The 26,670-nt window shown below is 42.2% G+C and overlaps 5 non-coding genes and 68 pseudogenes across 5 annotated transcripts; all 73 read right to left on the reverse strand.

Moving 5' to 3' along the window:
* Nucleotides 1-106: 106 nt before the first annotated feature.
* LOC134898153 (5S ribosomal RNA) lies at nt 107-225 on the reverse strand (annotated as a pseudogene).
* A 332-nt stretch (nt 226-557) lies between these two features.
* LOC134898017 (5S ribosomal RNA) lies at nt 558-676 on the reverse strand (annotated as a pseudogene).
* A 7,492-nt stretch (nt 677-8,168) lies between these two features.
* On the reverse strand, nt 8,169-8,287 carry LOC134896311 (5S ribosomal RNA; annotated as a pseudogene).
* Nucleotides 8,288-8,392: 105 nt separating this feature from the next.
* On the reverse strand, nt 8,393-8,511 carry LOC134890411 (5S ribosomal RNA; annotated as a pseudogene).
* A 107-nt stretch (nt 8,512-8,618) lies between these two features.
* Nucleotides 8,619-8,738, reverse strand: LOC134897157 (5S ribosomal RNA; annotated as a pseudogene).
* Nucleotides 8,739-8,845: 107 nt separating this feature from the next.
* On the reverse strand, nt 8,846-8,964 carry LOC134896982 (5S ribosomal RNA; annotated as a pseudogene).
* Nucleotides 8,965-9,069: 105 nt separating this feature from the next.
* Nucleotides 9,070-9,189, reverse strand: LOC134898428 (5S ribosomal RNA; annotated as a pseudogene).
* Nucleotides 9,190-9,296: 107 nt separating this feature from the next.
* LOC134894620 (5S ribosomal RNA) lies at nt 9,297-9,415 on the reverse strand (annotated as a pseudogene).
* A 107-nt stretch (nt 9,416-9,522) lies between these two features.
* On the reverse strand, nt 9,523-9,641 carry LOC134897481 (5S ribosomal RNA; annotated as a pseudogene).
* Nucleotides 9,642-9,747: 106 nt separating this feature from the next.
* Nucleotides 9,748-9,866, reverse strand: LOC134897884 (5S ribosomal RNA; annotated as a pseudogene).
* Nucleotides 9,867-9,973: 107 nt separating this feature from the next.
* On the reverse strand, nt 9,974-10,092 carry LOC134895702 (5S ribosomal RNA; annotated as a pseudogene).
* A 107-nt stretch (nt 10,093-10,199) lies between these two features.
* LOC134895276 (5S ribosomal RNA) lies at nt 10,200-10,318 on the reverse strand (annotated as a pseudogene).
* Nucleotides 10,319-10,424: 106 nt separating this feature from the next.
* LOC134895832 (5S ribosomal RNA) lies at nt 10,425-10,543 on the reverse strand (annotated as a pseudogene).
* Nucleotides 10,544-10,649: 106 nt separating this feature from the next.
* On the reverse strand, nt 10,650-10,768 carry LOC134898344 (5S ribosomal RNA; annotated as a pseudogene).
* A 107-nt stretch (nt 10,769-10,875) lies between these two features.
* On the reverse strand, nt 10,876-10,994 carry LOC134897093 (5S ribosomal RNA; annotated as a pseudogene).
* Nucleotides 10,995-11,101: 107 nt separating this feature from the next.
* LOC134898042 (5S ribosomal RNA) lies at nt 11,102-11,220 on the reverse strand (annotated as a pseudogene).
* Nucleotides 11,221-11,325: 105 nt separating this feature from the next.
* LOC134884955 (5S ribosomal RNA) lies at nt 11,326-11,444 on the reverse strand. Its single transcript, XR_010169086.1, has one exon. It is a non-coding gene; the product is annotated as a 5S ribosomal RNA (ribosomal RNA).
* A 107-nt stretch (nt 11,445-11,551) lies between these two features.
* Nucleotides 11,552-11,671, reverse strand: LOC134897911 (5S ribosomal RNA; annotated as a pseudogene).
* A 106-nt stretch (nt 11,672-11,777) lies between these two features.
* On the reverse strand, nt 11,778-11,896 carry LOC134897696 (5S ribosomal RNA; annotated as a pseudogene).
* A 322-nt stretch (nt 11,897-12,218) lies between these two features.
* On the reverse strand, nt 12,219-12,337 carry LOC134896144 (5S ribosomal RNA; annotated as a pseudogene).
* A 107-nt stretch (nt 12,338-12,444) lies between these two features.
* On the reverse strand, nt 12,445-12,563 carry LOC134896322 (5S ribosomal RNA; annotated as a pseudogene).
* Nucleotides 12,564-12,670: 107 nt separating this feature from the next.
* Nucleotides 12,671-12,789, reverse strand: LOC134898524 (5S ribosomal RNA; annotated as a pseudogene).
* A 105-nt stretch (nt 12,790-12,894) lies between these two features.
* LOC134895546 (5S ribosomal RNA) lies at nt 12,895-13,014 on the reverse strand (annotated as a pseudogene).
* Nucleotides 13,015-13,121: 107 nt separating this feature from the next.
* Nucleotides 13,122-13,240, reverse strand: LOC134895414 (5S ribosomal RNA; annotated as a pseudogene).
* Nucleotides 13,241-13,347: 107 nt separating this feature from the next.
* On the reverse strand, nt 13,348-13,467 carry LOC134897278 (5S ribosomal RNA; annotated as a pseudogene).
* A 107-nt stretch (nt 13,468-13,574) lies between these two features.
* LOC134894158 (5S ribosomal RNA) lies at nt 13,575-13,693 on the reverse strand (annotated as a pseudogene).
* Nucleotides 13,694-13,800: 107 nt separating this feature from the next.
* LOC134896859 (5S ribosomal RNA) lies at nt 13,801-13,919 on the reverse strand (annotated as a pseudogene).
* Nucleotides 13,920-14,026: 107 nt separating this feature from the next.
* LOC134894404 (5S ribosomal RNA) lies at nt 14,027-14,145 on the reverse strand (annotated as a pseudogene).
* A 107-nt stretch (nt 14,146-14,252) lies between these two features.
* Nucleotides 14,253-14,371, reverse strand: LOC134896988 (5S ribosomal RNA; annotated as a pseudogene).
* Nucleotides 14,372-14,478: 107 nt separating this feature from the next.
* LOC134898256 (5S ribosomal RNA) lies at nt 14,479-14,597 on the reverse strand (annotated as a pseudogene).
* A 334-nt stretch (nt 14,598-14,931) lies between these two features.
* LOC134896161 (5S ribosomal RNA) lies at nt 14,932-15,050 on the reverse strand (annotated as a pseudogene).
* Nucleotides 15,051-15,381: 331 nt separating this feature from the next.
* On the reverse strand, nt 15,382-15,500 carry LOC134884957 (5S ribosomal RNA). The gene has a single exon (XR_010169088.1). It is a non-coding gene; the product is annotated as a 5S ribosomal RNA (ribosomal RNA).
* A 107-nt stretch (nt 15,501-15,607) lies between these two features.
* On the reverse strand, nt 15,608-15,727 carry LOC134898022 (5S ribosomal RNA; annotated as a pseudogene).
* A 106-nt stretch (nt 15,728-15,833) lies between these two features.
* On the reverse strand, nt 15,834-15,952 carry LOC134897695 (5S ribosomal RNA; annotated as a pseudogene).
* Nucleotides 15,953-16,059: 107 nt separating this feature from the next.
* LOC134897511 (5S ribosomal RNA) lies at nt 16,060-16,178 on the reverse strand (annotated as a pseudogene).
* A 107-nt stretch (nt 16,179-16,285) lies between these two features.
* Nucleotides 16,286-16,404, reverse strand: LOC134896149 (5S ribosomal RNA; annotated as a pseudogene).
* Nucleotides 16,405-16,510: 106 nt separating this feature from the next.
* Nucleotides 16,511-16,629, reverse strand: LOC134897315 (5S ribosomal RNA; annotated as a pseudogene).
* Nucleotides 16,630-16,736: 107 nt separating this feature from the next.
* Nucleotides 16,737-16,855, reverse strand: LOC134895066 (5S ribosomal RNA; annotated as a pseudogene).
* A 107-nt stretch (nt 16,856-16,962) lies between these two features.
* Nucleotides 16,963-17,081, reverse strand: LOC134898525 (5S ribosomal RNA; annotated as a pseudogene).
* Nucleotides 17,082-17,186: 105 nt separating this feature from the next.
* LOC134897243 (5S ribosomal RNA) lies at nt 17,187-17,306 on the reverse strand (annotated as a pseudogene).
* Nucleotides 17,307-17,413: 107 nt separating this feature from the next.
* On the reverse strand, nt 17,414-17,532 carry LOC134895416 (5S ribosomal RNA; annotated as a pseudogene).
* Nucleotides 17,533-17,639: 107 nt separating this feature from the next.
* LOC134897279 (5S ribosomal RNA) lies at nt 17,640-17,759 on the reverse strand (annotated as a pseudogene).
* A 107-nt stretch (nt 17,760-17,866) lies between these two features.
* Nucleotides 17,867-17,985, reverse strand: LOC134894162 (5S ribosomal RNA; annotated as a pseudogene).
* A 107-nt stretch (nt 17,986-18,092) lies between these two features.
* On the reverse strand, nt 18,093-18,211 carry LOC134896861 (5S ribosomal RNA; annotated as a pseudogene).
* Nucleotides 18,212-18,318: 107 nt separating this feature from the next.
* Nucleotides 18,319-18,437, reverse strand: LOC134894406 (5S ribosomal RNA; annotated as a pseudogene).
* Nucleotides 18,438-18,544: 107 nt separating this feature from the next.
* LOC134896989 (5S ribosomal RNA) lies at nt 18,545-18,663 on the reverse strand (annotated as a pseudogene).
* A 107-nt stretch (nt 18,664-18,770) lies between these two features.
* Nucleotides 18,771-18,889, reverse strand: LOC134898257 (5S ribosomal RNA; annotated as a pseudogene).
* Nucleotides 18,890-19,221: 332 nt separating this feature from the next.
* LOC134896162 (5S ribosomal RNA) lies at nt 19,222-19,340 on the reverse strand (annotated as a pseudogene).
* A 331-nt stretch (nt 19,341-19,671) lies between these two features.
* On the reverse strand, nt 19,672-19,790 carry LOC135070599 (5S ribosomal RNA). The gene has a single exon (XR_010256757.1). It is a non-coding gene; the product is annotated as a 5S ribosomal RNA (ribosomal RNA).
* Nucleotides 19,791-19,897: 107 nt separating this feature from the next.
* On the reverse strand, nt 19,898-20,017 carry LOC134896986 (5S ribosomal RNA; annotated as a pseudogene).
* Nucleotides 20,018-20,124: 107 nt separating this feature from the next.
* On the reverse strand, nt 20,125-20,243 carry LOC134893295 (5S ribosomal RNA; annotated as a pseudogene).
* A 559-nt stretch (nt 20,244-20,802) lies between these two features.
* Nucleotides 20,803-20,921, reverse strand: LOC134895204 (5S ribosomal RNA; annotated as a pseudogene).
* Nucleotides 20,922-21,028: 107 nt separating this feature from the next.
* Nucleotides 21,029-21,147, reverse strand: LOC134896695 (5S ribosomal RNA; annotated as a pseudogene).
* Nucleotides 21,148-21,274: 127 nt separating this feature from the next.
* LOC134895299 (5S ribosomal RNA) lies at nt 21,275-21,393 on the reverse strand (annotated as a pseudogene).
* A 105-nt stretch (nt 21,394-21,498) lies between these two features.
* On the reverse strand, nt 21,499-21,617 carry LOC134895724 (5S ribosomal RNA; annotated as a pseudogene).
* A 105-nt stretch (nt 21,618-21,722) lies between these two features.
* LOC134892565 (5S ribosomal RNA) lies at nt 21,723-21,841 on the reverse strand (annotated as a pseudogene).
* A 107-nt stretch (nt 21,842-21,948) lies between these two features.
* On the reverse strand, nt 21,949-22,068 carry LOC134896379 (5S ribosomal RNA; annotated as a pseudogene).
* A 106-nt stretch (nt 22,069-22,174) lies between these two features.
* LOC134893727 (5S ribosomal RNA) lies at nt 22,175-22,293 on the reverse strand (annotated as a pseudogene).
* A 107-nt stretch (nt 22,294-22,400) lies between these two features.
* On the reverse strand, nt 22,401-22,519 carry LOC134895892 (5S ribosomal RNA; annotated as a pseudogene).
* Nucleotides 22,520-22,626: 107 nt separating this feature from the next.
* Nucleotides 22,627-22,745, reverse strand: LOC134894954 (5S ribosomal RNA; annotated as a pseudogene).
* A 107-nt stretch (nt 22,746-22,852) lies between these two features.
* Nucleotides 22,853-22,971, reverse strand: LOC134897538 (5S ribosomal RNA; annotated as a pseudogene).
* Nucleotides 22,972-23,076: 105 nt separating this feature from the next.
* LOC135070652 (5S ribosomal RNA) lies at nt 23,077-23,195 on the reverse strand. Its single transcript, XR_010256808.1, has one exon. It is a non-coding gene; the product is annotated as a 5S ribosomal RNA (ribosomal RNA).
* A 107-nt stretch (nt 23,196-23,302) lies between these two features.
* Nucleotides 23,303-23,421, reverse strand: LOC134898150 (5S ribosomal RNA; annotated as a pseudogene).
* Nucleotides 23,422-23,754: 333 nt separating this feature from the next.
* Nucleotides 23,755-23,873, reverse strand: LOC134893218 (5S ribosomal RNA; annotated as a pseudogene).
* Nucleotides 23,874-24,204: 331 nt separating this feature from the next.
* On the reverse strand, nt 24,205-24,323 carry LOC135068282 (5S ribosomal RNA). Its single transcript, XR_010254486.1, has one exon. It is a non-coding gene; the product is annotated as a 5S ribosomal RNA (ribosomal RNA).
* A 107-nt stretch (nt 24,324-24,430) lies between these two features.
* LOC134896419 (5S ribosomal RNA) lies at nt 24,431-24,549 on the reverse strand (annotated as a pseudogene).
* Nucleotides 24,550-24,656: 107 nt separating this feature from the next.
* Nucleotides 24,657-24,775, reverse strand: LOC134898258 (5S ribosomal RNA; annotated as a pseudogene).
* Nucleotides 24,776-24,882: 107 nt separating this feature from the next.
* Nucleotides 24,883-25,002, reverse strand: LOC134898473 (5S ribosomal RNA; annotated as a pseudogene).
* A 107-nt stretch (nt 25,003-25,109) lies between these two features.
* On the reverse strand, nt 25,110-25,228 carry LOC134892884 (5S ribosomal RNA; annotated as a pseudogene).
* Nucleotides 25,229-25,561: 333 nt separating this feature from the next.
* LOC134897674 (5S ribosomal RNA) lies at nt 25,562-25,680 on the reverse strand (annotated as a pseudogene).
* A 106-nt stretch (nt 25,681-25,786) lies between these two features.
* On the reverse strand, nt 25,787-25,905 carry LOC134897109 (5S ribosomal RNA; annotated as a pseudogene).
* A 107-nt stretch (nt 25,906-26,012) lies between these two features.
* On the reverse strand, nt 26,013-26,131 carry LOC134895563 (5S ribosomal RNA; annotated as a pseudogene).
* A 331-nt stretch (nt 26,132-26,462) lies between these two features.
* LOC134892198 (5S ribosomal RNA) lies at nt 26,463-26,581 on the reverse strand (annotated as a pseudogene).
* Between the last annotated feature and the right edge of the window lie 89 nt (nt 26,582-26,670).

Raw genomic sequence — 26,670 nt, forward strand, 5'->3', positions numbered from 1 at the left:
AGCTTTATGGTTTCTATTAGAACTATTCTACTTCTAACTACTGGTACATAAATGATTATGTTTGAAAATGGATTGCATCAAAAGAACCGTGCTGGCAGTATAAAAATACCTACACCACCTTTTATTCCCAGGTGGTCTCCCATCCAAGCACTAACCAGGTCCAATACTGCTAAGCTTCCAAGACCAGATGAGATTGGGTGTATCCAGTGTGGTCCGGCTGTAGATGATCTATGTGATTTCTGTTAGAGCTTTTCTACTTCTAACTACTGGTATAAAAGAATAAGTTTGAAAATGGAATGCATCAACAGAACGGCGTTGGCAGTATAAAAATACCTACAGCACCTTGTATTCTGAGGTGGTCTCCCATCCAAATACTAACCAGGCTCTAATACTGCTTAGCTTAAAAGATCAGATGAGATTGGGCGTATCCAGTGTGGTGTGACTGTATATGAGCTTTGTGGTTTCTGTTAGAACTTTTCTACTTCTAACTACTGGTACATAAATGAATAAATTTGATAATGGAATGCATCAACAGAACGGTGTTGGCAGTATAAAAATACCTACAGCACCTTGAATTTCCAGGTGGTCTCCCATCCAAGTACTAACCAGGACCAACACTGCTTAGCTTCCAAGATCAGAGAACATCGGGCGTATACAGTGTGGTGCGGCTGTAGATGAGCTTTGTGGTTTCTGTTAGAACTTTTCTACTTCTAACTAGAGATGAGCGCCTGAAATTTTTCGGGTTTTGTGTTTTGGTTTTGGGTTCAGTTCCGCGGCCGTGTTTTGGGTTCGAACGCGTTTTGGCAAAACCTCACCGAATTATTTTTGTCGGATTCGGGTGTGTTTTGGATTCGGGTGTTTTTTTCCAAAAACACTAAAAAACAGCTTAAATCATAGAATTTGGGGGTCATTTTGATCCCAAAGTATTATTAACCTCAAAAACCATAATTTACACTCATTTTCAGTCTATTCTGAATACCTCACACCTCACAATATTATTTTTAGTCCTAAAATTTGCACCGAGGTCGCTGTGTGAGTAAGATAAGCGACCTTAGTGGCCGACACAAACACCGGGCCCATCTAGGAGTGGCACTGCAGTGTCACGCAGGATGTCCCTTCCAAAAAACCCTCCCCAAACAGCACATGACGCAAAGAAAAAAAGAGGCGCAATGAGGTAGCTATGTGAGTAAGATTAGCGACCCTAGTGGCCGACACAAACACCGGGCCTATCTAGGAGTGGCACTGCAGTGTCACGCAGGATGGCCCTTCCAAAAAACCCTCCCCAAACAGCACATGACGCAAAGAAAAAAAGAGGCGCAATGAGGTAGCTGACTGTGTGAGTAAGATTAGCGACCCTAGTGGCCGACACAAACACCGGGCACATCTAGGAGTGGCACTGCAGTGTCACGCAGGATGTCCCTTCCAAAAAACCCTCCCCAAACAGCACATGACGCAAAGAAAAAAAGAGGCGCAATGAGGTAGCTGTGTGAGTAAGATTAGCGACCCTAGTGGCCGACACAAACACCGGGCACATCTAGGAGTGGCACTGCAGTGTCACGCAGGATGTCCCTTCCAAAAAACCCTCCCCAAACAGCACATGACGCAAAGAAAAAAGAGGCGCAATGAGGTAGCTGTGTGAGTAAGATTAGCGACCCTAGTGGCCGACACAAACACCGGGCCCATCTAGGAGTGGCACTGCAGTGTCACGCAGGATGTCCCTTCCAAAAAACCCTCCCCAATCAGCACATGATGCAAAGAAAAAGAAAAGAAAAAAGAGGTGCAAGATGGAATTATCCTTGGGCCCTCCCACCCACCCTTATGTTGTATAAACAAAACAGGACATGCACACTTTAACCAACCCATCATTTCAGTGACAGGGTCTGCCACACGACTGTGACTGATATGACGGGTTGGTTTGGACCCCCCCCAAAAAAGAAGCAATTAATCTCTCCTTGCACAAACTGGCTCTACAGAGGCAAGATGTCCACCTCATCTTCACCCTCCGATATATCACCGTGTACATCCCCCTCCTCACAGATTATCAATTCGTCCCCACTGGAATCCACCATCTCAGCTCCCTGTGTACTTTGTGGAGGCAATTGCTGCTGGTCAATGTCTCCGCGGAGGAATTGATTATAATTAATTTTAATGAACATCATCTTCTCCACATTTTCTGGATGTAACCTCGTACGCCGATTGCTGACAAGGTGAGCGGCGGCACTAAACACTCTTTCGGAGTACACACTTGTGGGAGGGCAACTTAGGTAGAATAAAGCCAGTTTGTGCAAGGGCCTCCAAATTGCCTCTTTTTCCTGCCAGTATAAGTACGGACTGTGTGACGTGCCTACTTGGATGCGGTCACTCATATAATCCTCCACCATTCTATCAATGTTGAGAGAATCATATGCAGTGACAGTAGACGACATGTCCGTAATCGTTGTCAGGTCCTTCAGTCCGGACCAGATGTCAGCATCAGCAGTCGCTCCAGACTGCCCTGCATCACCGCCAGCGGGTGGGCTCGGAATTCTGAGCCTTTTCCTCGCACCCCCAGTTGCGGGAGAATGTGAAGGAGGAGATGTTGACAGGTCGCGTTCCGCTTGACTTGACAATTTTGTCACCAGCAGGTCTTTCAACCCCAGCAGACCTGTGTCTGCCGGAAAGAGAGATCCAAGGTAGGCTTTAAATCTAGGATCGAGCACGGTGGCCAAAATGTAGTGCTCTGATTTCAACAGATTGACCACCCGTGAATCCTTGTTAAGCGAATTAAGGGCTGCATCCACAAGTCCCACATGCCTAGCGGAATCGCTCCGTGTTAGCTCCTTCTTCAATGCCTCCAGCTTCTTCTGCAAAAGCCTGATGAGGGGAATGACCTGACTCAGGCTGGCAGTGTCTGAACTGACTTCACGTGTGGCAAGTTCAAAGGGCATCAGAACCTTGCACAACGTTGAAATCATTCTCCACTGCACTTGAGACAGGTGCATTCCATCTCCTATATCGTGCTCAATTGTATAGGCTTGAATGGCCTTTTGCTGCTCCTCCAACCTCTGAAGCATATAGAGGGTTGAATTCCACCTCGTTACCACTTCTTGCTTCAGATGATGGCAGGGCAGGTTCAGTAGTTTTTGGTGGTGCTCCAGTCTTCTGTACGTGGTGCCTGTACGCCGAAAGTGTCCCGCAATTTTTCTGGCCACCGACAGCATCTCTTGCACGCCCCTGTCGTTTTTTAAAAAATTCTGCACCACCAAATTCAAGGTATGTGCAAAACATGGGACGTGCTGGAATTTGCCCATATTTAATGCACACACAATATTGCTGGCGTTGTCCGATGCCACAAATCCACAGGAGAGTCCAATTGGGGTAAGCCATTCCGCGATGATCTTCCTCAGTTGCCGTAAGAGGTTTTCAGCTGTGTGCGTATTCTGGAAAGCGGTGATACAAAGTGTAGCCTGCCTAGGAAAGAGTTGGCGTTTGCGAGATGCTGCTACTGGTGCCGCCGCTGCTGTTCTTGCGGCGGGAGTCCATACATCTACCCAGTGGGCTGTCACAGTCATATAGTCCTGACCCTGCCCTGCTCCACTTGTCCACATGTCCGTGGTTAAGTGGACATTGGGTACAACTGCATTTTTTAGGACACTGGTGAGTCTTTTTCTGACGTCCGTGTACATTCTCGGTATCGCCTGCCTAGAGAAGTGGAACCTAGATGGTATTTGGTAACGGGGGCACACTGCCTCAATAAATTGTCTAGTTCCCTGTGAACTAACGGCGGATACCGGACGCACGTCTAACACCAACATAGTTGTCAAGGACTCAGTTATCCGCTTTGCAGTAGGATGACTGCTGTGATATTTCATCTTCCTCGCAAAGGACTGTTGAACAGTCAATTGCTTACTGGAAGTAGTACAAGTGGGCTTACGACTTCCCCTCTGGGATGACCATCGACTCCCAGCGGCAACAACAGCAGCGCCAGCAGCAGTAGGCGTTACACGCAAGGATGCATCGGAGGAATCCCAGGCAGGAGAGGACTCGTCAGACTTGCCAGTGACATGGCCTGCAGGACTATTGGCATTCCTGGGGAAGGAGGAAATTGACACTGAGGGAGTTGGTGGGGTGGTTTGCGTGAGCTTGGTTACAAGAGGAAGGGATTTACTGGTCAGTGGACTGCTTCCGCTGTCACCCAAAGTTTTTGAACTTGTCACTGACTTATTATGAATGCGCTGCAGGTGACGTATAAGGGAGGATGTTCCGAGGTGGTTAACGTCCTTACCCCTACTTATTACAGCTTGACAAAGGGAACACACGGCTTGACACCTGTTGTCCGCATTTCTGGTGAAATACCTCCACACCGAAGAGCTGATTTTTTTGGTATTTTCACCTGGCATGTCAACGGCCATATTCCTCCCACGGACAACAGGTGTCTCCCCGGGTGCCTGACTTAAACAAACCACCTCACCATCAGAATCCTCCTGGTCAATTTCCTCCCCAGCGCCAGCAACACCCATATCCTCCTCATCCTGGTGTACTTCAACACTGACATCTTCAATCTGACTATCAGGAACTGGACTGCGGGTGCTCCTTCCAGCACTTGCAGGGGGCGTGCAAATGGTGGAAGGCGCATGCTCTTCACGTCCAGTGTTGGGAAGGTCAGGCATCGCAACCGACACAATTGGACTCTCCTTGTGGATTTGGGATTTCAAAGAACGCACAGTTCTTTGCGGTGCTTTTGCCAGCTTGAGTCTTTTCAGTTTTCTAGCGAGAGGCTGAGTGCTTCCATCCTCATGTGAAGCTGAACCACTAGCCATGAACATAGGCCAGGGCCTCAGCCGTTCCTTGCCACTCCGTGTGGTAAATGGCATATTGGCAAGTTTACGCTTCTCCTCCGACAATTTTATTTTAGGTTTTGGAGTCCTTTTTTTTCTGATATTTGGTGTTTTGGATTTGACATGCTCTGTACTATGACATTGGGCATCGGCCTTGGCAGACGACGTTGCTGGCATTTCATCGTCTCGGCCATGACTAGTGGCAGCAGCTTCAGCACGAGGTGGAAGTGGATCTTGATCTTTCCCTAATTTTGGAACCTCAACTTTTTTGTTCTCCATATTTTATAGGCAGAACTAAAAGGCACCTCAGGTAAACAATGGAGATGGATGGATTGGATACTAGTATACAATTATGGACGGACTGCCACGGTTAGGTGGTATAAAAAAACCACGGTTAGGTGGTATATAATACAATTATGGATGGACGGACTGCCTGCCGAGTGCCGACACAGAGGTAGCCACAGCCGTGAACTACCGCACTGTACACTGGTTGATAAAGAGATAGTAGTATACTCGTAACAACTAGTATGACGACGGTATAAAGAATGAAAAAAAAACCACGGTTAGGTGGTATATATTATAATACAATTATGGTTGGACGGACTGCCTGCCGAGTGCCGACACAGAGGTAGCCACAGCCGTGAACTACCGCACTGTACACTGGTTGATAAAGAGATAGTAGCGTAACAACTAGTATGACGACGGTATAAAGAATGAAAAAAAAACCACGGTTAGGTGGTATATATTATAATACAATTATGGATGGACGGACTGCCTGCCGAGTGCCGACACAGAGGTAGCCACAGCCGTGAACTACCGCACTGTACACTGGTTGATAAAGAGATAGTAGTATACTCGTAACAACTAGTATGACGACGGTATAAAGAATGGAAAAAAAACCACGGTTAGGTGGTATATATTATAATACAATTATGGTTGGACGGACTGCCTGCCGAGTGCCGACACAGAGGTAGCCACAGCCGTGAACTACCGCACTGTACACTGGTTGATAAAGAGATAGTAGTATACTCGTAACAACTAGTATGACGACGGTATAAAGAATGAAAAAAAAACCACGGTTAGGTGGTATATATTATAATACAATTATGGATGGACGGACTGCCTGCCGAGTGCCGACACAGAGGTAGCCACAGCCGTGAACTACCGCACTGTACACTGGTTGATAAAGAGATAGTAGTATACTCGTAACAACTAGTATGACGACGGTATAAAGAATGAAAAAAAAACCACGGTTAGGTGGTATATATTATAATACAATTATGGTTGGACGGACTGCCTGCCGAGTGCCGACACAGAGGTAGCCACAGCCGTGAACTACCGCACTGTACACTGGTTGATAAAGAGATAGTAGTATACTCGTAACAACTAGTATGACGACGGTATAAAGAATGAAAAAAAAACCACGGTTAGGTGGTATATATTATAATACAATTATGGATGGACGGACTGCCTGCCGAGTGCCGACACAGAGGTAGCCACAGCCGTGAACTACCGCACTGTACACTGGTTGATAAAGAGATAGTAGTATACTCGTAACAACTAGTATGACGACGGTATAAAGAATGAAAAAAAAACCACGGTTAGGTGGTATATATTATAATACAATTATGGTTGGACGGACTGCCTGCCGAGTGCCGACACAGAGGTAGCCACAGCCGTGAACTACCGCACTGTACACTGGTTGATAAAGAGATAGTAGTATACTCGTAACAACTAGTATGACGACGGTATAAAGAATGAAAAAAAAACCACGGTTAGGTGGTATATATTATAATACAATTATGGATGGACGGACTGCCTGCCGAGTGCCGACACAGAGGTAGCCACAGCCGTGAACTACCGCACTGTACACTGGTTGATAAAGAGATAGTAGTATACTCGTAACAACTAGTATGACGACGGTATAAAGAATGAAAAAAAAACCACGGTTAGGTGGTATATATTATAATACAATTATGGTTGGACGGACTGCCTGCCGAGTGCCGACACAGAGGTAGCCACAGCCGTGAACTACCGCACTGTACACTGGTTGATAAAGAGATAGTAGTATACTCGTAACAACTAGTATGACGACGGTATAAAGAATGAAAAAAAAACCACGGTTAGGTGGTATATATTATAATACAATTATGGATGGACGGACTGCCTGCCGAGTGCCGACACAGAGGTAGCCACAGCCGTGAACTACCGCACTGTACACTGGTTGATAAAGAGATAGTAGTATACTCGTAACAACTAGTATGACGACGGTATAAAGAATGAAAAAAAAACCACGGTTAGGTGGTATATATTATAATACAATTATGGTTGGACGGACTGCCTGCCGAGTGCCGACACAGAGGTAGCCACAGCCGTGAACTACCGCACTGTACACTGGTTGATAAAGAGATAGTAGTATACTCGTAACAACTAGTATGACGACGGTATAAAGAATGAAAAAAAAACCACGGTTAGGTGGTATATATTATAATACAATTATGGATGGACGGACTGCCTGCCGAGTGCCGACACAGAGGTAGCCACAGCCGTGAACTACCGCACTGTACTGTGTCTGCTGCTAATATAGACTGGTTGATAAAGAGATAGTATACAATACTACTAATATACTGGTGGTCAGGCACTGGTCACCACTAGTCACACTGGCAGTGGCACTCCTGCAGCAAAAGTGTGCATTGTTTAATTTTAATATAATATTATTTATCATGTACTCCTGGCTCCTGCTATAACAACCTGCAGTGCTCCCCAGTCTCCCCCACAATTATAAGCTTTATATACAATACATTGATATGCAGCACACTGGGCTGAGCAGTGCACACAGACTGAGTCACTGTGTGACTGTGTATCGTTTTTTTCAGGCAGAGAACGGATATATTAAATAAAACAAACAACTGCACTGTCTCTGGTGGTCACTGGTCACTGTGGTCGTCAGTCACTAAACTCTGTCTGCACTCTCTTCTAATCTACAGTATCACAGCAATCTCTCTCTCTCTCTCTCTTCTAAATCTAATCTAAATGGAGAGGACGCCAGCCACGTCCTCTCCCTATCAATCTCAATGCACGTGTGAAAATGGCGGCGACGCGCGGCTCCTTATATAGAATCCGAGTCTCGCGAGAATCCGACAGCGTCATGATGACGTTCGGGCGCGCTCGGGTTAACCGAGCAAGGCGGGAAGATCCGAGTCGCTCGGACCCGTGAAAAAAAAAGTGAAGTTCGTGCGGGTTCGGATTCAAAGAAACCGAACCCGCTCATCTCTACTTCTAACTACTGGTACATAAATGAATAAGTTTGAAAATGGAATGCATCAACAGAACGGTGTGGCAGTATAAAAATACCTACAGCACCTTGTATTTCCAGGTTGACTCCCATCCAAGTACTAACCAAACCCAACACTGCTTAGCTTCCAAGATCAGATGAGATTGGGTGTATCCAGTGTGGTGCAGCTGTAGATCAGCTATGTGGTTTCTGTTAGAGCTTTTCTACATCTAACTACTGGTATAAAAGAATAAGTTTGAAAATGTAATTCATCAACAGAACGGTGTTGGCAGTATAAAAATACCTACAGCACCTTGTATTCCCAGGTGGTCTCCCATCCAAGTACTAAACAGGCCCAACACTGCTTCGCTTCCAAGATCAGATGAGAATAGGTGTATCCAGTATGGTGTGGCTGTAGATGAGCTTTGTTGTTTCTGTTAGAGCTTTTCTACTTCTAACTACTGGTACATAAATGAATAAGTTTGAAAATGGAATGCATCAACAGAACGGCGTTGGCAGTATAAAAATACCTACAGCACTGTGTATTCTGAAGTGGTCTCCCATCCAAGTACTAACCAGGCCCTAATACTGCTTAGCTTCCAAAATCAGATGAGATTGGGCGTATCCAGTGTGGTGTGGCTGTAGATGAGCTTTATGGTTTCTGTTAGAACTATTCTACTTCTAACTACTGGTACATAAATGATTATGTTTGAAAATGGATTGCATCAACAGAACCGTGCTGGCAGTATAAAAATACCTACAGCACCTTTTATTCCCAGGTGGTCTCCCATCCAAGCACTAACCAGGTCCAATACTGCTAAGCTTCCAAGACCAGATGAGATTGGGTGTATCCAGTGTGGTTCGGCTGTAGATGATCTATGTGGTTTCTGTTAGAGCTTTTCTACTTCTAACTACTGGTATAAAAGAATACGTTTGAAAATGGAATGCATCATCAGAACGGCGTTGGCAGTATAAAAATACCTACAGCACCTTGTATTCTGAGGTGGTCTCCCATCCAAATACTAACCAGGCTCTAATACTGCTTAGCTTAAAAGATCAGATGAGATTGGGCGTATCCAGTGTGGTGTGGCTGTAGATAAGCTTTGTTGTTTCTGTTAGTGCTTTTCTACTTCTAACTACTGGTACATAAATAAATAAGTTTGAAAATGGAATGCATCAAGAGAACGGTGTTGGCAGTATAAAAATACCAACAGCACCTTGTATTCTGAGGTGGTCTCCCATCCAAGTACTAACCATACCCAACACTGCTTAGCTTCCAAGATCAGATGAGATTGGGCGTAACCAGTGTGGTGTGGCTGTAGATGAGCTTTGTGGTTTCTGTTAGAACTTTTCTACTTCTAACTACTGGTACATAAATGAATAAGTTTGAAAATGGAATGTATCAACAGAACGGTGTTGGCAGTATAAAAATACCTACAGCACCTTGTATTTCCAGGTGGACTCCCATCCAAGTACTAACCAGGACCAACACTGCTTCGCTTCCAAGATCAGAGAAGATTGGGCGTATCCAGTGTGGTGCTGCTGTAGATGAGCTTTGTGGTTTCTGTTAGAACTTTTCTACTTCTAACTACTGGTACATAAATGAATAAGTTTGAAAATGGAATGCATCAACAGAACGGTGTGGCAGTATAAAAACACCTACAGCACCTAGTATTTCCAGTTTGACTCCCATCCAAGTACTAACCAAACCCAACACTGCTTAGCTTCCAAGATCAGATGAGATTGGGCGTAACCAGTGATGTGTGGCTGTAGATGAGCTTTGTGGTTTCTGAAAGAACTTTTCTACTTCTAACTACTGGTACATAAATGAATACGTTTGAAAATGGAATGCATCAACAGAACGGTGTTGGCAGTATAAAAATACCTACAGCACCTAGTATTTCCATATGGACTCCCATCCAAGTACTAACCAGGACCAACACTGCTTATCTTCCAAGATCAGATAAGATTGGGCGTAACCAGTGTGGTGTGGCTGTATATGAGCTTTGTGGTTTCTGTTAGAACTTTTATACTTCTAACTACTGGTACATTAATGAATAAGTTTGAAAATGGAATGCATCAACAGAACGGTGTTGGCAGTATAAAAATACCTACAGCACCTTGTATTTCCAGGTGGTCTCCCATCCAAGTACTAACCAGGACCAACACTGCTTAGCTTCCAATATCAGAGGAGATTGAGCGTATCCAGTGTGGTGTGGCTGTAGATGAGCTTTGTGGTTTCTGTTACAACTTTTCTACTTCTAACTACTGGTACATAAATGAATAAGTTTGAAAATGGAATGCATCAACAGAACGGTGTGGCAGTATAAAAATACCTACAGCACCTTGTATTTCCAGGTTGACTCCCATCCAAGTACTAACCAAACCCAACACTGCTTAGCTTCCAAGATCAGATGAGATTGGGCGTAACCAGTGTGGTGTGGCTGTAGATGATCTTTTTGGTTTCTGTTACAACTTTTCTACTTCTAACTACTGGTACATAAATGAACAAGTTTGAAAATGGAATGCATCAACAGAACGGTGTGGCAGTATAAAAATACCTATAGCACCTTGTATTTCCAGGTTGACTCCCATCCAAGTACTAACCAAACCCAACACTGCTTAGCTTCCAAGATCAGATGAGATTGGGCGTAACCAGTGATGTGTGGCTGTAGATGAGCTTTGTGGTTTCTGTTAGAACTTTTCTACTTCTAACTACTGGTACATAAATGAATAAGTTTGAAAATGGAATGCATCAACAGAACGGTGTTGGCAGTATAAAAATACCTACAGCACATTGTATTTACAGGTGTTCTCCCATCCAAGTACTAACCAGGCCCAACACTGTTTAGCTCCCAAGATCGGATGAGATTAGGCGTATCCAGTGTGGTGTGGCTGTAGATGAGCTTTGTGGTTTCTGTTAGAACTTTTCTACTTCTAACTATTGGTACATAAATGAATATGTTTGAAAATGGATTGCATCAACAGAACCGTGCTGGCAGTATAAAAATACCTACAGCACCTTTTAATCCCAGGTGGTCTCCCAACTAAGCACTAACCAGGTCCAATACTGCTTAGCTTCCAAGATCAGATGAGACTGGGTGTATCCAGTGTGGTGCAGCTGTAGATCAGCTATGTGGTTTCTGTTAGAGCTTTTCTACTTCTAACTACTGGTATAAAAGAATAAGTTTGAAAATGTAATTCATCAACAGAACGGTGTTGGCAGTATAAAAATACCTACAGCACCTTGTATTCCCAGGTGGTCTCCCATCCAAGTACTAAACAGATCCAACACTGCTTCGCTTCCAAGATCAGATGAGATTGGGTGTATCCAGTGTGGTGTGGCTGTAGATGAGCTTTGTGGTTTCTGTTAGAGCTTTTCTACTTCTAACTACTGGTACATAAATGAATAAGTTTGAAAATGGAATGCATCAACAGAACGGCGTTGGCAGTATAAAAATACCTACAGCACCTTGTATTCTGAGGTGGTCTCTCATCCAAGTACTAACCAGGCCCTAATACTGCTTAGCTTCCAAAATCAGATGAGATTGGGCGTAACCAGTGTGGTGCGGCTGTAGATGAGCTTTGTGGTTTCTGTTAGAACTTTTCTACTTCTAACTACTGGTACATAAATGAACAAGTTTGAAAATGGAATGCATCAACAGAACGGTGTGGCAGTATAAAAATACCTACAGCACTTTGTATTTCCAGGTTGACTCCCATCCAAGTATTAACCAAACCCAACACTGCTTAGCTTCCAAGATCAGATGAGATTGGGCGTAACCACTGTGGTGTGGCTGTAGATGAGCTTTGTGGTTTCCGTTAGAACTTTTCTACTTCTAACTACTGGTACATAAATGAATAAGTTTGAAAATGGAATGCATCAACAGAACGGTGTTGGCAGTATAAAAATACCTACAGCACTTAGTATTTCCAGGTGGACTCCCATCCAAGTACTAACACTGCTTAGCTTCCAATATCAGAGGAGATTGGGCGTAACCAGTGTGGTGTGGCTGTATATGAGCTTTGTGGTTTCTGTTACAACTTTTCTACTTCTAACTACTGGTACATAAATGAATAAGTTTGAAAATGGAATGCATCAACAGAACGGTGTGGCAGTATAAAAATACCTACAGCACCTTGTATTTCCAGGTTGACTCCCATCCAAGTACTAACCAAACCCAACACTGCTTAGCTTCCAAGATCAAATGAGATTGGGCGTAACCAGTGTGGTGTGGCTGTAGATGAGCTTTGTGGTTTCTGTTAGAACTTTTCTACTTCTAACTACTGGTACATAAATGAATAAGTTTGAAAATGGATTGCATCAACAGAACAGTGTTGGCAGTATAAAAATACCTACAGCACCTAGTATTTCCAGGTGGACTCCCATCCAAGTACTAACCAGGACCAACACTGCTTAGCTTACAAAATCAGATGAGATTGGGCGTATCCAGTATGGTGAGGCTGTAGATGAGCTATGTGGTTTCTGTTACAGCTTTTCTACTACTAACTACTGGTACATAAAAGAATAAGTTTGAAAATGGAATGCATCAACAGAACGGTGTTGGCAGTATAAAATTACCGACAGCACCTTGTATTCTGAGGTGGTCTCCCATCCAAGTACTAACCATACCCAATACTGCTTAGCTTCCTAGATTGGATGAGATTAGGTGTATCCAGTGTGGTGTTGCTGTAGATGAGCTTTGTGGTTTCTGTTAAAACTTTTCTACTTCTAACTACTGGTATAAAAGAATACGTTTGAAAATGTAATTCATCAACAGAACGGTGTTGGCAGTATAAAAATACCTACAGCACCTTGTATTCCCAGGTGGTCTACCATCCAAGTACTTAACCAGACCCAACACTGCTTAGCTTCCAAGATCAGAGGAGATTGGGCGTATCCAGTGTGTTGTGGCTATAGATGAGATTTGTGGTTTCTATTAGAACTTTTCTACTCCTAACTACTGGTACATAAATGAATACGTTTGAAAATGGATTGCATCAACAGAACCGTGCTGGCAGTATAAAAATACCTACAGCACCTTTTATTCCCAGGTGGTCTCCCATCCAAGCACTAACCAGGTCCAATACTGCTTAGCTTACAAGATCAGATGAGATTGGGCGTATCCAGTATGGTGAGGCTGTAGATGAGCTTTGTTGTTTCTGTTAGTGCTTTTCTACTTCTAACTACTGGTACATAAATGAACAAGTGTGAAAATGGAATGCATCAACAGAACGGTGTTGGCAGTATAAAAATACCTACACCACCTTGCATTCCCAGGTGGTCTACCATCCAAGTACTAACCAGGCCCTAATACTGCTTAGCTTCCAAGATCAGATGAGATTGGACGTAACCAGTGTGGTGTGGCTGTAGATGAGCTTTGTGGTCTCTGTTAGAACTTTTCTGCTTCTAACTACTGGTACATAAATAAATAAGTTGGAAAATGAAATGCATCAACAGAACGGTGTTGGCAGTATAAAAATACCGACAGCACCTTGTATTCTGAGGTGGTCTCCCATCCAAGTACTAACCATACCCAACACTGCTTAGCTTCCAAGATCAGATGAGATTGGGCGTATCCAGTGTGGTTTGGCTGTAGATAAGCTGTATGGTTTCTGTTAGAACTTTTCTACTCCTAACTACTGGTACATAAATGAATAAGTTTGAAAATGGAATGCATCAACAGAACGGTGTTGGCAGTATAAAAATACCTACAGCACCTTGTATTTCCAGGTGGACTCCCATCCAAGTACTAACCAGGACCAACACTGTTTAGCTTCCAAGATCAGATAAGATTGGGCATAACCAGTGTGGTGTGGCTGTATATGAGCTTTGTAGTTTCTGTTAGAACTTTTCTACTTCTAACTACTGGTACATAAATGAATAAGTTTGAAAATAGAATGCATCAACAGAACGGTGTTGGCAGTATAAAAATACCTACAGCACCTTAAATTTACAGGTGGTCTCCCATCCAAGTACTAACCAGGCCCAACACTGCTTAGCTCCCAAGATCAGATGAGATTAGGCATATCCAGTGTGGTGTGGCTGTAGATGAGTTTTGGGGTTTCTGATAGAACTTTTCTACTTCTAACTACTGGTACATAAATGAATAAGTTGGAAAATGGAATGCATCAACAGAACGGTGTTGGCAGTATAAAAATACCTACAGCACCTTGTATTTCCAGGTGGTTTCCCACCCAAGTACTAACCAGGACCAATACTGCTTAGCTTCCAAGATAAGATGAGATTGGGCGTAACCAGTGTGGTGTGGCTGTAGATGAGCTTTGTGGTTTTTGTTAGAACTTATCTTCTTCTTACTACTGGTACATAAATAAATAAGTTTGAAAATGGATTGCATCAACAGAACCGTGCTGTCAGTATAAAAATACCTACAGCACCTTTTATTCCCAGGTGGTCTCCCATCCAAGCACTAACCAGATCCAAAACTGCTTAGCTTCCAAGATCAGATGAGATTGGGTGGAACCAGTGTGCTGCAGCTGTAGATTAGATTTGTTGTTTCTGTTAGAGCTTTTCTACTTCTAACTACTGGTAGATAAATGAATAAGTTTGAAAATGGAATGCATCAACAGAACAATTTTGGCAGTATAAAAATACCTACAGCACATCGTATTCCCAGGTGGTCTTCCATCCAAGCACTTACCAGGCCCTAATACTGCTTAGCTTCTAAGATCAGATGAGATTGGGCGTATCCAGTGTGGTGTAGCTGTATATGAGCTTTGTTGTTTCTGTTAGAACTTTTCTACTTCTAACTACTGGTACATAAATGAATAAGTTTGAAAATGGAATGCATCAACAGATTGATGTTGGCAGTATAAAAATACCTACAGCACCTTGTATTCTGAGGTGGTCTCCCATCCAAGTACTAACCAGGACCAACACTGCTTAGCTTTCAAGATCAGATGAGATTTGGCGTAAGCAGTGTGGTGTGGCTGTAGAAGAGCTTTGTGGTTTCTGTTAGAACTTTTCTACTTCTAACTACTGGTACATAAATGAATAAGTTTGAAAATGGATTGAATCAACAGAACCTTGCTGGCAGTATAAAAATACCTACAGCACCTTTTATTCCAAGGTGGTCTCCCTACCAAGCACTAACCAGGTACAATACTGCTTAGCGTCCAAGATGAGATGAGATTGGGTGTATCCAGTGTGATGCAGCTGTAGATCAGCTATGTGGTTTCTGTTAGAGCTTTTCTACTTCTAACTACTGGTATAAAAGAATAAGTTTGAAAATGTAATTCATCAACAGAACGGTGTTGGCAGTATAAAAATACCTACAGCACCTTGTATTCCCAGGTGGTCTCCCATCCAAGTACTAAACAGATCCAACACTGCTTCGCTTCCAAGATCAGATGAGATTGGGTGTATCCAGTGTGGTGTGGCTGTAGATGAGCTTTGTGGTTTCTGTTAGAGCTTTTCTACTTCTAACTACTGGTACATAAATGAATAAGTTTGAAAATGGAATGCATCAACAGAACGGCGTTGGCAGTATAAAAATACCTACAGCACCTTGTATTCTGAAGTGGTCTCTCATCCAAGTACTAACCAGGCCCTAATACTGCTTAGCTTCCAAAATCAGATGAGATTGGGCGTAACCAGTGTGGTGCGGCTGTAGATGAGCTTTGTGGTTTCTGTTAGAACTTTTCTACTTCTAACTACTGGTACATAAATGAACAAGTTTGAAAATGGAATGCATCAACAGAACGGTGTGGCAGTATAAAAATACCTACAGCACTTTGTATTTCCAGGTTGACTCCCATCCAAGTATTAACCAAACCCAACACTGCTTAGCTTCCAAGATCAGATGAGATTGGGCGTAACCACTGTGGTGTGGCTGTAGATGAGCTTTGTGGTTTCCGTTAGAACTTTTCTACTTCTAACTACTGGTACATAAATGAATAAGTTTGAAAATGGAATGCATCAACAGAACGGTGTTGGCAGTATAAAAATACCTACAGCACTTAGTATTTCCAGGTGGACTCCCATCCAAGTACTAACCAGGACCAACACTGCTTAGTTTCCAAGATCAGATAAGATTGGGCGTAACCAGTGTGGTGTGGCTGTATATGAGCTTTCTCGATTCTGTTAGAACTTTTATACTTCTAACTACTGGTACATTAATGAATAAGTTTGAAAATGGAATGCATCAACAGAACGGTGTTATCAGTATAAAAATACCTACAGCACCTTGTATTTCCAGGTGGTCTCCCATCCAAGTACTAACCAGGACCAACACTGCTTAGCTTCCAATATCAGAGGAGATTGGGCGTAACCAGTGTGGTGTGGCTGTATATGAGCTTTGTGGTTTCTGTTACAACTTTTCTACTTCTAACTACTGGTACATAAATGAATAAGTTTGAAAATGGAATGCATCAACAGAACGGTGTGGCAGTATAAAAATACCTACAGCACCTTGTATTTCCAGGTTGACTCCCATCCAAGTACTAACCAAACCCAACACTGCTAAGCTTCCAAGATCAGATGAGATTGGGCGTAACCAGTGTGGTGTGGCTGTAGATGAGCTTTGTGGTTTCTGTTAGAACTTTTCTACTTCTAACTACTGGTACATAAATGAATAAGTTTGAAAATGGAATGCATCAACAGAACAGTGTTGGCAGTATAAAAATACCTACAGCACCTAGTATTTCCAGGTGGACTCCCATCCAAGTACTAACCAGGACCAACACTGCTTAGCTTACAAGATCAGATGAGATTGGGCGTATCCAGTATGGTGAGGCTGTAGATGAGCTATGTGGTTTCTGTTACAGCTTTTCTACTACTAACTACTGGTACATAAAAGAATAAGTTTGTAAATGGAATGCATCAACAGAACGGTGTTGGCAGTATAAAATTACCGACAGCACCTTGTATTCTGAGGTGGTCTCCCATCCAAGTACTAACCATACCCAATACTGCTTAGCTTCCTAGATTGGATGAGATTAGGTGTATCCAGTGTGGTGTTGCTGTAGATGAGCTTTGTGGTTTCTGTTAAAACTTTTCTACTTCTAACTACTGGTATAAAAGAATACGTTTGAAAATGTAATTCATCAACAGAACGGTGTTGGCAGTATAAAAATACCTACAGCACCTTGTATTCTGGGGTGGTCTACCATCCAAGTACTTAACCAGACCCAACACTGCTTAGCTTCCAAGATCAGAGGAGATTGGGCGTATCCAGTGTGTTGTGGCTATAGATGAGATTTGTGGTTTCTATTAGAACTTTTCTACTCCTAACTACTGGTACATAAATGAATACGTTTGAAAATGGATTGCATCAACAGAACCGTGCTGGCAGTATAAAAATACCTACAGCACCTTTTATTCCCAGGTGGTCTCCCATCCAAGCACTAACCAGGTCCAATACTGCTTAGCTTACAAGATCAGATGAGATTGGGCGTATCCAGTATGGTGAGGCTGTAGATGAGCTTTGTTGTTTCTGTTAGTGCTTTTCTACTTCTAACTACTGGTACATAAATGAACAAGTGTGAAAATGGAATGCATCAACAGAACGGTGTTGGCAGTATAAAAATACCTACACCACCTTGCATTCCCAGGTGGTCTACCATCCAAGTACTAACCAGGCCCTAATACTGCTTAGCTTCCAAGATCAGATGAGATTGGACGTAACCAGTGTGGTGTGGCTGTAGATGAGCTTTGTGGTCTCTGTTAGAACTTTTCTGCTTCTAACTACTGGTACATAAATAAATAAGTTGGAAAATGAAATGCATCAACAGAACGGTGTTGGCAGTATAAAAATACCGACAGCACCTTGTATTCTGAGGTGGTCTCCCATCCAAGTACTAACCATACCCAACACTGCTTAGCTTCCAAGATCAGATGAGATTGGGCGTATCCAGTGTGGTTTGGCTGTAGATAAGCTGTATGGTTTCTGTTAGAACTTTTCTACTCCTAACTACTGGTACATAAATGAATAAGTTTGAAAATGGAATGCATCAACAGAACGGTGTTGGCAGTATAAAAATACCTACAGCACCTTGTATTTCCAGGTGGACTCCCATCCAAGTACTAACCAGGACCAACACTGTTTAGCTTCCAAGATCAGATAAGATTGGGCATAACCAGTGTGGTGTGGCTGTATATGAGCTTTGTAGTTTCTGTTAGAACTTTTCTACTTCTAACTACTGGTACATAAATGAATAAGTTTGAAAATAGAATGCATCAACAGAACGGTGTTGGCAGTATAAAAATACCTACAGCACCTTAAATTTACAGGTGGTCTCCCATCCAAGTACTAACCAGGCCCAACACTGCTTAGCTCCCAAGATCAGATGAGATTAGGCATATCCAGTGTGGTGTGGCTGTAGATGAGTTTTGGGGTTTCTGATAGAACTTTTCTACTTCTAACTACTGGTACATAAATGAATAAGTTGGAAAATGGAATGCATCAACAGAACGGTGTTGGCAGTATAAAAATACCTACAGCACCTTGTATTTCCAGGTGGTTTCCCACCCAAGTACTAACCAGGACCAATACTGCTTAGCTTCCAAGATAAGATGAGATTGGGCGTAACCAGTGTGGTGTGGCTGTAGATGAGCTTTGTGGTTTTTGTTAGAACTTATCTTCTTCTTACTACTGGTACATAAATAAATAAGTTTGAAAATGGATTGCATCAACAGAACCGTGCTGTCAGTATAAAAATACCTACAGCACCTTTTATTCCCAGGTGGTCTCCCATCCAAGCACTAACCAGATCCAAAACTGCTTAGCTTCCAAGATCAGATGAGATTGGGTGGAACCAGTGTGCTGCAGCTGTAGATTAGATTTGTTGTTTCTGTTAGAGCTTTTCTACTTCTAACTACTGGTAGATAAATGAATAAGTTTGAAAATGGAATGCATCAACAGAAAAATTTACAGTATAAAAATACCTACAGCACATCGTATTCCCAGGTGGTCTTCCATCCAAGCACTTACCAGGCCCTAATACTGCTTAGCTTCTAAGATCAGATGAGATTGGGCGTATCCAGTGTGGTGTAGCTGTATATGAGCTTTGTTGTTTCTGTTAGAACTTTTCTACTTCTAACTACTGGTACATAAATGAATAAGTTTGAAAATGGAATGCATCAACAGATTGATGTTGGCAGTATAAAAATACCTACAGCACCTTGTATTCTGAGGTGGTCTCCCATCCAAGTACTAACCAGGACCAACACTGCTTAGCTTTCAAGATCAGATGAGATTTGGCGTAAGCAGTGTGGTGTGGCTGTAGAAGAGCTTTGTGGTTTCTGTTAGAACTTTTCTACTTCTAACTACTGGTACATAAATGAATAAGTTTGAAAATGGATTGAATCAACAGAACCTTGCTGGCAGTATAAAAATACCTACAGCACCTTTTATTCCAAGGTGGTCTCCCTACCAAGCACTAACCAGGTACAATACTGCTTAGCGTCCAAGATGAGATGAGATTGGGTGTATCCAGTGTGGTGCAGCTGTAGATCAGCTATGTGGTTTCTGTTAGAGCTTTTCTACTTCTAACTACTGGTATAAAAGAATAAGTTTGAAAATGTAATTCATCAACAGAACGGTGTTGGCAGTATAAAAATACCTACAGCACCTTGTATTCCCAGGTGGTCTCCCATCCAAGTACTAACCAGGCCCAACACTGCTTCGCTTCCAAGATCAGATAAGATTGGGCGTATCCAGTGTGGTGTGGCTGTAGATGAGCTTTGTGGTTTCTGTTAGAGCTTTTCTACTTCTAACTACTGGTACATAAATGAATAAGTTTGAAAATGGAATGCATCAACAGAACGGCGTTGGCAGTATAAAAATACCTACAGCACCTTGTATTCTGAGGTAGTCTCCCATCCAAGTACTAATCAGGCCCAAATACTGCTTAGCTTCCAAAATCAGATGAGATTGGGCGTATCCAGAGTGGTGTGGCTGTAGATGAGTTTAGTTGTTTCTGTTAGTGCTTTTCTAATTCTAACTACTGGTACATAAATGAATAAATGTGAAAATGGAATGCATCAACAGAACGGTGTTGGCAGTATGAAAATACCTACAGCACCTTGTGTTTCCAGGCGGTCTCCCATCCAAGTACTAACTGGGCCCAACACTGCTTAGCTTCCAAGATTGGATGAGATTAGGGGTATCCAGTGTGGTGTGGCTGTAGATGAGCTTTGTGGTTTCTGTTAGAACTTTTCTAATTCTAACTACTGGTACATAAATAAATAAGTTTGAAAATGGATTGCATCAACAGAACGATGTTGGCAGTATGAAAATAGTAAAATCACCTTGTATTCTGGGGTGGTCTCCCATCCAAGTACTAAACATACCCAACACTGCTTAGCTTACAAGATCAGATGAGATTGGGCGTAACCAGTGTGGTGTGGCTGTAGATGAGCTTTGTGGTTTCTGTTAGAAATTTTCTACTTCTAACTACTGGTACATAAATAAATAAGTTTTAAAATGGAATGCATCAACAGAACGGTGTTGGCAGTATAAAAATACCAAAAGCACCTTGTATTCTGAGGTGGTCTCCCATACAAGTAGTAACCATACCCAACACTGCTTAGTTTCCAAGCTCGGATGATATTAGGTGTATACAGTATGGTGTGGCTGTAGTTGAGTTTTATGGTTTCTGTTAGAACTTTTCTACTTCTAACTACTGCTACATAAATGAATATGTTTAAAAATGGATTGCATCAACAGAACGGTGTTGGCAGTATAAAAATACCTACAGCACCTTGTATTTCTAGGTGGTCTCCCATCCAAGTACTAATCAGGACCAACACTGCTTAGCTTCCAAGATTAGATGAGATTGGGCGTATCCAATGTGGTGTGGCTGTAGATGAGTGCTGTGGTTTCTGTTAGAACTTTTCTACTTCTAACTACTGGTACATAAATGAACAAGTTTGAAAATGGAATGCATCAACAGAACGGTGTTGGCAGTATAAAAATACCTACAGCACCTTGTATTTTTAGGTGGTCTCCCATCCAAGTACTAACCAGGCCCAACACTGCTTAGTTTACAAGATCGGATGAGATTAGGCGTATCCAGTGTGGTGTTGCTGTAGTTGAGTTTTATGGTTTCTGTTAGAACTTTTCTACTTCTTACTACTGCTACATAAATGAATATGTTTAAAAATGGACTGCATCAACAGAACCGTGCTAGCAGTATAAAAATACCTACAGCAGTATAAAAATACCTACAGCACCTTGTATTCCCAGGTGGTCTCCCATCTAAGCACTAACCAGGTCCAATACTGCTTAGCTTCCAAGATCAGATGAGATTGGGTGTATCTAGTGTGGTACAGCTGTAAATGAGCTATGTGGTTTCTGTTAGAGCTTTTCTACTTCTAACTACTGGTATAAAAGAATAAGTTTGAAAAAGTAATTCCTCAACAGAATGGTGTTGGCAGTACAAAAATACATACAGCACCTTGTATTCCCAGGTGGTCTCCCATCTAAGCACTAACCAGGTCCAATACTGCTTAGCTTCCAAGATCAGATGAGATTGGGTGTATCTAGTGTGGTACAGCTGTAAATGAGCTATGTGGTTTCTGTTAGCGCTTTTCTACTTCTAACTACTGGTATAAAAGAATAAGTTTGAAAATGTAATTCCTCAACAGAACGGTGTTGGCAGTACAAAAATACCTACAGCACCTTGTATTCCCAGGTGGTCTACCATCCAAGTACTAACCAGGCCCAATATTGCTTCGCTTCCAAGATCAGATGAGATTGGGCGTATCCAGTGTGGTGTGGCTGTAGATGAGCTTTGTTGTTTCTGTTAGAGCATTTCTACTTCTAACTACTGGTACATAAATGAATAGGTTTGAAAATGGAATGCATCAACAGAACGGTGTTGGCAGTATAAAAATACCTACAGCACCTTGTATTCTGAGGTGGTCTCTCATCCAAGTACTAACCAGGCCCTAATACTGCTTAGCTTCCAAAATCTGATGAGATTGGGTGTATCCAGTGTAGTGTGGCTGTAGATTTTTTTTTTGTTTCTGTTAGTGCTTTTCTACTTCTAACTACTGGTACATAAATAAATAAGTGTGAAAATGGAATGCATCAATAGAACGGTGTTGGCAGTATAAAAATACCTACAGCACCTTGTATTTCCAGGTGGTCTCCCATCCAAGTACTAACCAGACCCAACACTGCTTAGCTTCCAAGATTGGATGAGATTAGGGGCATCCAGTGTGGTGTGGCTGTAGATGAGCTTTGTGGTTTCTGTTAGAACTTTTCTACTTCTAACTACTGGTACATAAATGAATAAGTTTGAAAATGGAATGCATCAACAGAACGGTGTTGGCAGTATAAAAATACCTACAGCACCTTGTATTTCTAGGTGGTCTCCCATCCAAGTACTAACCAGAACCAACACTGCTTAGCTTCCAAGATCAGATGAGATTTGGCGTATCCAATGTGGTGTGGCTGTAGATGAGCTATGTGGTTTCTGTTAGAGGTTTTCTACTTCTAACTACTGGTACACAAATGAATAAGTTTGAAAATGGAATGCATCAACAGAACGGTGTTGGCAGTATAGTAATACCTACAGCACCTTGTATTCTGAGGTGGTCTCCAATCCAAGTACTAACCAGGCCCAACACTGCTTAGCTTCCAAGATCAGATGAGATTAGGCGTAACCAGTGTGGTGTAACTGTAGATGAGTTTTTTGGTTTCTGTTAGAACTTTTCTACTTCTAACTACTGGTACATAAATGAATAAGTTTGAAAATGGAATGCATCAACAGAACGGTGTTGGCAGTATACAAATACCTACAGCATCTTGTATTTCCAGGTGGTCTCCCATCCAAGTACTAACCAGGACCAATACTGCTTAGCTACCAAGATCAGATGACATTGGGCGTAACCAGTGTGGTGTGGCTGTAGATGAGCTTTGTGGTTTCTGTTAGAACTTTTCTACTTCTAACTACTGGTATAAAAGAATAATTTTGAAAATGTAATTCATCAACAGAACGGTGTTGGCAGTATAAAAATACCTACAGCACCTTGTATTCCCAGGTGGTCTCCCATCCAAGTACTAACCAGGCCCAATACTGCTTCGCTTCCAAGATCAGATGAGATTGGGCGTATCCAGTGTGGTGTGGCTGTAGATGAGCTTTGTTGTTTCTGTTAGAGCTTTTCTACTTCTAACTACTGGTACATAAATGAATAAGTGTAAAAAAGGAATGCATCAACAGAACGGTGTTGGCAGTATAAAAATACCTACAACGCCTTGCATTCCCAGGTGGTCTCCCATCCAAGTACTAACCAGCCCCAACACTGCTTAGCTTCCATGATCGGATGAGTTTAGGCGTATCCAGTGTGCTGTGGCTGTAGACAAGCTTTGTGGTTTCTGTTAGAACTTTTCTACTTCTTTCTACTGGTACATAAATGAATAAGTTTGAAAATGGAATGTATCAACAGAACGGTGTTGGCAGTATAAAAATACCTATAGCACCTTGTATTTCCAGGTTGTCTCCCATCCAAGTACTAACCAGGACCAATACTGCTTAGCTACCAAGAACAGATGACATCGGGAGTATCCAGTGTGGTGTGGCTGTAGATGAGCTTTGTGTTTTCTGTTAGAACTTTTCTACTTCTAACTACTGGTACATAAATGAATAAGTTTGAAAATGGAATGCATCAACAGAACGGTGTGTGCAGTATAAAAATACCTACAGCACCTTGTATTTCCAGGTGGTCTCCCATCCAAGTACTAATCGGGTCCAACACTGCTTAGCTTTCAAGATCAGATGAGATTAAGGGTATACAGTGTGGTGTGGCTGTAGATGAGCATTGTGGTTTCAGTTAGACATTTTCTACTTCTAACTACTGGTACATAAATGAATATGTTTGAAAATGCATTGCATGAACAGAACCGTGCTGTCAGTATAAAAATACCTACACCACCTTTTATTCCCAGGTGGTCTCCCATCCATGCACTAACCAGGTCCAATACTGCTTAGATTCCAAGATCAGATGAGATTGGGTGTATCCAGCGTGGTGCAGCTGTAGATGAGCTATGCGGTTTCTGTTAGAGCTTTTCTACTTCTAACTACTGGTATAAAAGAATAAGTTTGAAAATGTAATTCATCAACAGATCGGTGTTGGCAGTATAAAAATACCTACAGCACCTTGTATTCCCAGGTGGTCTCCCATCCAAGTACTAAACAGGCCCAATACTGCTTAGCTTCCAAGATCAGATGAGATTGGGCGTATCCAGTGTGGTGTGGCTGTAGATGAGCTTTGTTGTTTCTGTTAGAGCTTTTCTACTTCTAACTACTGGTACATAAATGAATAAGTTGGAAAATGGAATGCATCAACAGAACGGTGTTGGCAGTATAAAAATACCTACAGCACCTTGTATTTCCAGGTGGTTTCCCACCCAAGTACTAACCAGGACCAATACTGCTTAGCTTCCAAGATAAGATGAGATTGGGTGTAACCAGTGTGGTGTGGCTGTAGATGAGCTTTCTGGTTTTTGTTAGAACTTATCTTCTTCTTACTACTGGTACATAAATAAATAAGTTTGAAAATGGATTGCATCAACAGAACCGTGCTGTCAGTGTAAAAATACCTACAGCACCTTTTATTCCCAGGTGGTCTCCCATCCAAGCACTAACCAGATCCAAAACTGCTTAGCTTCCAAGATCAGATGAGATTGGGTGGAACCAGTGTGCTGCAGCTGTAGATTAGATTTGTTGTTTCTGTTAGAGCTTTTCTACTTCTAACTACTGGTAGATAAATGAATAAGTTTGAAAATGGAATGCATCAACAGAACAATTTTGGCAGTATAAAAATACCTACAGCACCTCGTATTTCCAGGTGGTCTTCCATCCAAGCATTTACCAGGCCCTAATACTGCTTAGCTTCCAAGATCAGATGAGATTGGGCGTATCCAGTGTGGTGTAGCTGTATATGAGCTTTGTTGTTTCTGTTAGAACTTTTCTACTTCTAACTACTGGTACATAAATGAATAAGTTTGAAAATGGAATGCAGCAACAGATTGGTGTTGGCAGTATAAAAATACCTACAGCACCTTGTATTCTGAGGTGGTCTCCCATCCAAGTACTAACCATACCCAACACTGCTTAGCTTCCAAGATCAGATGAGATTGGGCGTAACCAGTGTGGTGTGGCTGTAGATTAGCTTTGTGGTTTCTGTTAGAACTTTTCTACTTCTAACTACTGGTACATAAATGAATAAGTTTGAAAATGGAATGAATCAACAGAACGGTGTTGGCAGTATAAAAATACCTACAGCACCTTGTATTTCCAGGTGTACTCCCATCCAAGTATTAACCAGGACCAACATTGCTTAGCTTCCAAGATCAGATAAGATTGGGCGTAACCAGTGTGGTGTTGCTGTATATGAGCTTTGTGGTTTCTGTTAGAACTTTTCTACTTCTAACTACTGGTACATAAATGAATAAGTTTGATAATGGAATGCATCAACAGAACGGTGTTGGCAGTATAAAAATACCTACAGCACCTTGAATTTCCAGGTGGTCTCCCATCCAAGTACTTACCAGGAGCAACACTGCTTAGCTTCCAAGATCAGAGAAGATTGGGCGTATCCAGTGTGGTGCGGCTGTAGATAAGCTTTGTGGTTTCTGTTAGAACTTTTCTACTTCTAACTACTGGTACATAAATGAATAAGTTTGAAAATGGAATGCATCAACAGAACGGTGTGGCAGTATAAAAATACCTACAGCACCTTGTATTTCCAGGTTGACTCCCATCCAAGTACGAACCAAACCCAACACTGCTTAGCTTCCAAGATCAGATGAGATTGGGCGTAACCAGTGTGGTGTGACTGTAGATGAGCTTTGTGGTTTCTGTTAGAACTTTTCTACTTCTAACTACTGGTACATAAATGAATAAGTTTGAAAATGGAATGTATCAACAGAACGGCGTTGGAAGTATAAAAATACCTACAGCACCTTGTATTTACAGGTGTTCTCCCATCCAAGTACTAACCAGGCCCAACACTGTTTAGCTCCCAAGATCGGATGAGATTAGGCGTATCCAGTGTGGTGTGGCTGTAGATGAGCTTTGTGGTTTCTGTTAGAACTTTTCTACTTCTAACTATTGGTACATAAATGAATATGTTTGAAAATAGATTGCATCAACAGAACCGTGCTGGCAGTATAAAAATACCTACAGCACCTTTTATTCCAAGGTGGTCTCACATCCAAGCACTAACCAGGTCCAATACTGCTTAGCTTCCAAGATCAGACAAGATTGCGTGTATCCATTGTGGTGTGGCTGTAGATGAGCTATGTTGTTTCTGTTACAGCTTTTCTACTTCTAACTACTGGTATAAAAGAATAAGTTTGAAAATGTAATTCATCAACAGAACGGTGTTGGCAGTATAAAAATACCTACAGCACCTTGTATTCCCAGGTGGTCTCCCATCCAAGTACTAACCAGGCCCAATACTGCTTCGCTTCCAAGATCAGATGAGATTGGGCGTATCCAGCGTGGTGCAGCTGTAGATGAGCTTTGTTGTTTCTGTTAGAGCTTTTCTACTTCTAACTACTGGTACATAAATGAATAAGTTTGAAAATGGAATGCATCAACAGAACG

The sequence above is a fragment of the Pseudophryne corroboree genome, chromosome 3, assembly GCF_028390025.1.
Source record: "Pseudophryne corroboree isolate aPseCor3 chromosome 3, aPseCor3.hap2, whole genome shotgun sequence".
Taxonomy (NCBI): domain Eukaryota; kingdom Metazoa; phylum Chordata; class Amphibia; order Anura; family Myobatrachidae; genus Pseudophryne; species Pseudophryne corroboree.